The following is a 7,324-nucleotide window of genomic DNA, read 5'->3' on the forward strand; positions in this document are numbered from 1 at the left end:
CCCACATGAGTTGGAAGCAATTCAGCAGAAAGCGTCAGCTCTGGGTTTTTGGACTCAGTAGGGTTGATTAAATGCCGTATCCCAAACCCACTGCCATGGAGTCAAACCTGACTCCTAGTGACCCTGTGGGGCAGGGTCCGTCTGAAAGCCGTATCTTTCTCCCTCAGCGCAGTTGGTGATCAGACTGCTGAGCGCGAGCTTGTGGGGAGCAGCCGCGCACCTGAGCAGTCCGCCAGCCGGGCCCTGACCGCAGCCAAGACAGGCCATTCCGTCGGAATGAGAAGGAAGGACGGTCCAGTGTCTGTGCGCAGTGCTGCCATCGGGTCGGTGTTCTTAGATTAGTGAGAACTTTTTCAGACATAGCAAACGGATGGCACAGACAGGCAAAAGAAGTTAATCAAGCCTGTTGTCTGGGTGCCCTGGAGTTGGTTCCGACCCAACCCTTTATGATCCTATGGAACACTGAGCGAGCAAGGCCCAGTCCTGAGCCATCTCACGGTTGTTGCTTTTGTGTGTACGTGGTCGTAAATGAGCCTAGACAACCTAAGAAGCTGGGAAAGGCAAATTAAAGCTGCAGTGGACGTCACAGTAGGCCGCGGGCTATGATCATGCCTATTTAGTGGTTACTGGAGTGTTTTATCATTTCCATGCGTCATTCCAAAGGTCTTCACGTTCATTAAGAGTCATTTGGTACCTGCACTTCTCTTTCAAATGTGAGCCTTCAGCACAGTGTCCTCTTTAGCCTAAGCCAGCCTTAATAATCAGTATTAAGAATTTTGCAGCCTCATATGCCAAAGGAGATAACTGTTCCTTCCTTCTCTACAGGCATTCAAGGTTAGCAATATCAGGCTATCATTTCCCATCTGCTGCTAACCACTAACGTGGCTCAGCTGCAAGCAGCCATCATCTCACCGTCTGTTGTGAGGTCCTCTTAGCAGCCACGTTTGGGCCTGATGAACCTTGAAAGACGTGTGTGCCGGGCTGCACACAAATCAGCTTCGACAACGGGTGGAATGAAGGGAGCACTCCACGTTTACTTCCTCGCACGTCCGTCCGTTTTTCATGCTGAAGTGTTTTTCCCCTTAGTTAATCTTAGGAGAACGATGGGACATTGCTTCACGTCTAGCCACACTACCTGTCTGTTCTGCTTACTCACGTCTTGACCCCATTCCATTTTCGATGACGTCTAGCTTTCCTAGATTCCAAGATCGTACATTGCAAGTCCTGAGTATTAGATTTTTGCAGCTGTTTCTTCTGACCTCGAGTTATGCTGTATCAGCAGGTGAAGATCCCGAAGGCTGCAATCCCACAGGCTTTCCTCCGTTCGCTCGTGTCGCCATGGATCCGTGTTGGGGAAACCATTACCTGTTCCCAGGGGAAAGACAAGGCCTTCGATCACCTTGCAGGGTTGACAGTCTAGAGCCCCACCGGGGCAGGTCTGCTCTGTCCTCTAGGGCCACCATGAGTCAGAATCGACTCAGTGACAGTGAGTCTGAGTTTTCTTCATCTGTGTGTTCCTGCCACAGGGCCGAACTCACCATGTCTCCAGGAGTCCTGTTCCTCTTCGTGGGAAGGGCATTTACATGATTACCTTGGACACGCGGCATTAGGACGATCACTGCCTTCCTGCCTTTCTTGGCCAAAGTAAGGAATATATATATATATAAATATATATATATATATATATACATATATATATAATCATTAGTGAACACTGACATTGTCAGTTCATATTTCAGGATGCAAAGTTTAAATTTTACTTCAGTGGTTTAGTCCTTAGTTTTTTGTTCTGTTTAACTAGAAACCTGGGTTTCTAATGGTATTAAGCGGGTTGCTTACTGGCTTCTTTATTTATACACATGTGTGAAATAGATATTATAGAACCCAAGCCAGGACACCAACAGCACTGGTAGCACCTCTATTCCTACTTACAGTCTATTTTGCTCGTCTTTTTGTTGTCCTAGGATATGTTACCCTAAGTATATATATTCACAATCGTGAGTTTTCAAGTTACTGTAAAGAGCCCGCTGTTGCAGGGACGAAACTCTCAGTTGCTGGCAATCAGGGTCTGCTGCTCGCTTGCAGAGGAATGTGGCAGGGAGCTTCTGAGAAGATTACAGCCTTGGGAACCTTGTGGGCGGTTCTACTCTGCCATCACGGTCCAAGTCCACTTGACAGCAATGGGCCGGGCTTAAAGTCAGCTTCTTATTTTTCTATGTGGTTATGCCAGTAACTTGAAATACTGTCAACGAGAATGTGTTTTTTTTTGGAAATGCTTTGCTTTTAAACATAAATATGAACAACAGTGTGTGTGTGTGTGTATATATAACATATACATATATATATGCAGAGAAGCATGTGCCGAGAGGAAAACGTACCTATAACCCTCAACATGCTCCTTCTAAGGCGTGACCACTTTTCTTAGTTGTACATTTGCTCTCCCATTGCTTCTTTGGAGACATGTAAGTGAAAGCATGGAGCCTTAACCTATTGCTCCTGTCTTTCCTACACGAAGGGAGTTCAAAAAAGTCCATGAAAAAATGCCACCATCTTTTCATTTCCCTTTGTGAAGCCCTGTACACAGAAGTCTCTGACTTGCCTTTCCCCCCCTCCCAACTAACAATATACCCTGGAGTCCCACGGAGGTCCACAGAGAGCGTCCTCGCTCCTTTGTTCAGCTGCACAGTACTGCATTGTCTGCGAGTACCGTGGGTTATTCAGCCAGTTCTGTGGATGGACATGTGGGTCCAACAAACATTTATTGCATGACTAAATTGTGCCAGGCACTGGCGAGAAAGGCATGGTCTCCAGCCTCAGGACACTCACAGTGCAGAGGGGGAAACCTCGGCAATACAAGCACTTTCCTCATCACGGAGAGAGCTCGGATCCACTTTGCACAGGGACATGTGGGACACACGGGAGGGACAATGGCTGCTTACTGTGTGGCGTCTTGGTCTCCATCCAAATGAAGGCCTTTACAAGGAGCATTTCCCTTACCAGGAAAGGGGTGTTTAGTGACTGACATTGCTTTAAAAAAATAGAAATCATTGAGTGCTACTAATTGGTCAGACAGAGATGGAAAAACCAGAGAAAGAGGCAGGGGTGAGTTTTGTTATTTTTTTAAACATTTTATTGGGGGCTCATACAACTCTTATCACAATCCATGCATATACATACATCAATTGTGTAAAGCACATCTGTACATTCATTGCCCTCATCATTTTCAAAGCATTTGCTCTCCACTTAAGCCCCTGGCATCAGGTCCTCCTTTTTTTCCCCTCCCTCCCAGCTCCCCCTCCCTCATGAGCCCTTGATAATTTATAGATTATTATTTTGTCATATCTTGCCCTATCCGGTGTCTTCCTTCACCCCCTTTTCTGTTGTCCGTCCCCCAGGGAGGAGGTCACATGTAGATCCTCGTAATCAGTTCCCTCTTTCCAACCCACTTTCCCTCTACCCTCTCAGTATCGCCACTCACACCCCTGGTCCTGAAGGTATCATCCACCCTGGATTCCCTGTGTTTCCAGTTCCTATATATACCAGTGTACATCCTCTGGTCTAGCCAGACTTGCAAGGTAGAATTTGCATCATGATAGTAGGGTTGAGGAGGGGAGAGGAAGCATTCAGGAACTAGAGGAAAGTTGTATTTTTCATCGGTGCTATATCGCACCTTGACTGACTCATCTCCTCCCCTAGACCCCTCTGCAAGGGGATCTCCAGTGGCTGACAAATGGGCTTTGGGTCTCCACTCTGCACTCCCCCTTCATTCACTATGGTAAGATTTTTTGTTCTGATGTCTTATTCCTGATCCCTTCGACACCTCGTGATCACACAGGCTGGTGTGCTTCTTCCATGTGGGCTTTGTTGCTTCTGAGCTAGATGGCCACTTGTTTACCTTTAAGCCTTTAAGACCCCAGACACTATCTCTTTTGATAGCTGGGCACCATCAGCTTTCTTCATCACATTTGCTTATTTACCCACTTTGTCTTCAGCGGTTGTGTCAGGAGGGTGAGCATCATAGAATGCCAATTTAATAGAAGAAAGTATTCTTAAATTGAGGGAGTACTTGAGTGGAGGCCTAATGTCCTTCTGCTACCTTAATACTAAACCTATAAATATATGCACATAGATCCATTTCCCCATCCTTGTATATAAATATATTTGCATATGTACATGTCTTTATCTAGACCTCTATAAATGCCCCTTACCTCCTAGCTCTTTCCGCTATTTCCCTTGACTTTCCTCCTGTACCACTATCATGCTCAGTCCCCACCTGGGTTTCAGCAATACCTCTTCGTTACATTACCCTTGCTCATGCCCTACCAGGCCCGCCACACCTACCTCACCACCAATTTGGATCACTTGTTCTTCCCTTGTCCATTGGTTTGTTAACACCACTTTCTTTCCCCCCACCTCCCCATCTCCCATTTCCCCCTAGTACTGTCGCTCAGTTGTTTTTCCTCCAGGTAGTTCATCCAGCCTATCTTATTTAGACAGACCTGTGGAATTAATAACATGCACAAAAACAAGACAGAGCAAAACCAAACAACAATATACAAGAAAACAACAACAAACCACTGACAAAGAACAAAACAAAATCCCAAAAAGAAAAGCTTGTAGTTAGTTCAAGGATCGTTTGTTGGCCTTTAGGAGTGTTTTCTAGTCCAGTCTGTTGGGGCACCACGCCCTGGCCCCAAAGTCCACCTTCAGCATTCCCTGGGGACCTTGCAGCTCCATTCCCTTGCTGTTCCCCTGCACTCCCCCAGTGCTTTGCCTCAGTGTGGTGGGATCAGGTCAGGTGCAATTCCCACACAGTGTCTCCAATGCTGTCCCCCCGCAGGGCCATGGGTCAGTGAGGGACGTCATGTCTCATGGTGGGGCTGGCCATGTGGTCCTCTCTGTGGACTGGCTGCCCTAATTGGGGTCATCGTCCTCAAGGCCTGGTGGGCCAGGATGTGCTCCACTCCGTCCTCCTCCCCGTTCATCTGCTCCCTTGTGTGCTCTGATCAGTTATGTCCCTCTCCTGGAGCTGCAGATTCAATGCAGTCCTTTGAAATAAATTCTTCTGGGGGGAGGGACAGGCATCCACTTAGTATTTGGCACTGGGGCCGGCCCCTCAGACCTCTCAGCTGGTTCCGTACTCTACGGAATGGTGCATTCACTCCTTGGGGCACTGGGTTGAAGTCTGGTCCCTCTTTCCCAATGGAAATATAAACAACAGGGGTGAGTTCTAAGCAACAAAATCCCCCCTTAAGAAAACTTAAGTAAAGCAGGAGTTGCGGTGTAATAATTACTAGCACCTATGCCGACCTTACCATGGGCCCACAGTCCTTTCCGGAAAATGTCTTTATTTCCACAACAACCCTAAGGGAAAGGGGCTGGTTTTTACTCACATTTTACCAATAAAGAAACTGAGGCACAAAGTTACGTAACTTTGGCTCAGGGTCACACAGCAAAAAAACCGATATTGAGAATGCAGGACGTAAAGAAGGAAGAAATGGCTGTTAGGACGTCCAAAGCCGGATTCCCGCAAGTACCATTGCTGTCCGGCCCGGAGAAGAAAGGACGGGACGGCAGACACTCCCATTCAGCCAACTCCCCAATTCTGTACCGCCTCTCCTCACCACCCCCATTGGGAGACCTCGCGCAGAGCTTGCTCCCAACTCTAGGGGCGCATCTTCGGCCGCAGAAAACATCTGCAAGCTGCGCCCAGCGCCCAGCCTCTTTCCACGGGCTGCGGGGCCATCTGCTGCGACCCCTCCGGGCGGGCGTCCGAAGCCCAGCGCCTGCGCTCGCGCTCACACTCAGGCGAGTAAGAAGATGCCGTTCTCGGCCCCTCCTCCTGCCCCCCGGGTGTTCTAGAAGTGGGGACAAACTCCCAAGGTTGGCCAGGCACCATGATCTGCCCCCGGAGGACCCGAAAGTGAATAGCACACAAATGCCCCCCAGCCCAGCGCCCGGGGCCCCAGTGAGGGCGACAAGCAATGGGCATAGGATGTGAGTTAGCCCCAGCGCTGTACACACGGGCTAGCAGGGTGGGCTCCGGGAAGGCCGCCTGACGCGTGGCACGGGGCGCACTGACCCGCCGCGCCCGCCTCCTAAAGTGCCCGCAGGGCCGCTCAGGGGCTCATCCTAGGGGGTCAGGGCAGATTCCAAGGGTCCCACATGGAGCACTAGGCATTAGATGTTAAGAAGCCAGGAGCAAAACTCATGCGAATGAGGGGGAGTGCGGAGTGGAGGCCAACTGGACATCCCTTACGGCAGGGTCTGGGGAGGAGAGGAGAGGAGCCAGTCAGGGTGCAGTGTAGCAGCGAGGAAACATACAACTTTCCTCTAGTTCTTTAATGCTCCCCCCCCCACCCCCACACACACATACATACACACTATCATGATCCCAATTCCACCTTGCAAATCCGGCTAGATCAGAGCCTGTACACCGGTACGGATAAGAGCTGGAAACAGGGAATCCAGGACAGACAAACTCCTTGGGACCAATATTGAGACTAGCCATACCAGGAGGGGACGGTGGGGGGTGAATGGGGGAACTGATCACACTGTATAACCTCCTCAGAGAACTCAAATTACTAAGGGCTCATGAGGGTGGGAGAAAAGGGGGAAAATGAGGAGCTGATACCAAAGGATCAAGTAGAAAGAAAACGCTTTAAAAACAATGAGGACTTGCTAAAAAAGAATAATAAAATATTTTTAAAATGAGGGCAACAAATGCACAATGTGCTTTATTCATAGATGGATACATATATGGATTGTGATAAAGGTGGCAGGAAGACCTACAGCTCTAGGGGCATGGGACACCGTACAAAACAGCGCCTACAACAATAACAGAAATAAAAATTAAAACACCAAAATCCCCACTACCACCCCACTTACACCCTAAAACTAAGCAGGTGACCCTTCCAGTCCGTGTCAGATGGGTAATGTGCCCACGTCGTAACAAGTATTATGGGAGGCACATGTCACGCAGACGCGTGAGGACCCGATCATCATGTTTATGAACCGGAAAAGGATCAGCAAGTGCTGTTACTTGAAGACTGCCCGAGTATGAGCTACTGTCTTTAGAGTAAGGGTGACAATTATTTTACGGATATACTCAGTATTATCATAGCAATCCGTATGATTTTAAAAGTCTCATCAATACTCAGGTGTTTAAATCTATTTTTTTCACTTTAATTAACGGAGACAAATAAAATTAGCGAGCAAGCGATTATCTATGCAAATAAACCCACTGTAACTCCACCTTCCTTTCCCCGAACCTGGAACGCCTTTGCTTTACGGCTGTGCCGTGAACCGGCAGAGCATTGCGGCA

At 48.5% G+C, this 7,324-nt stretch overlaps 1 non-coding gene across 1 annotated transcript; it reads right to left on the bottom strand.

Moving 5' to 3' along the window:
- Positions 1–6,922: 6,922 nt before the first annotated feature.
- LOC142455917 (small nucleolar RNA U13) lies at positions 6,923–7,026 on the bottom strand. The gene has a single exon (XR_012786025.1). It is a non-coding gene; the product is annotated as a small nucleolar RNA U13 (small nucleolar RNA).
- Between the last annotated feature and the right edge of the window lie 298 nt (positions 7,027–7,324).

The sequence above is a fragment of the Tenrec ecaudatus genome, chromosome 8 (genome assembly GCF_050624435.1).
Source record: "Tenrec ecaudatus isolate mTenEca1 chromosome 8, mTenEca1.hap1, whole genome shotgun sequence".
NCBI classification, from domain to species: domain Eukaryota; kingdom Metazoa; phylum Chordata; class Mammalia; order Afrosoricida; family Tenrecidae; genus Tenrec; species Tenrec ecaudatus.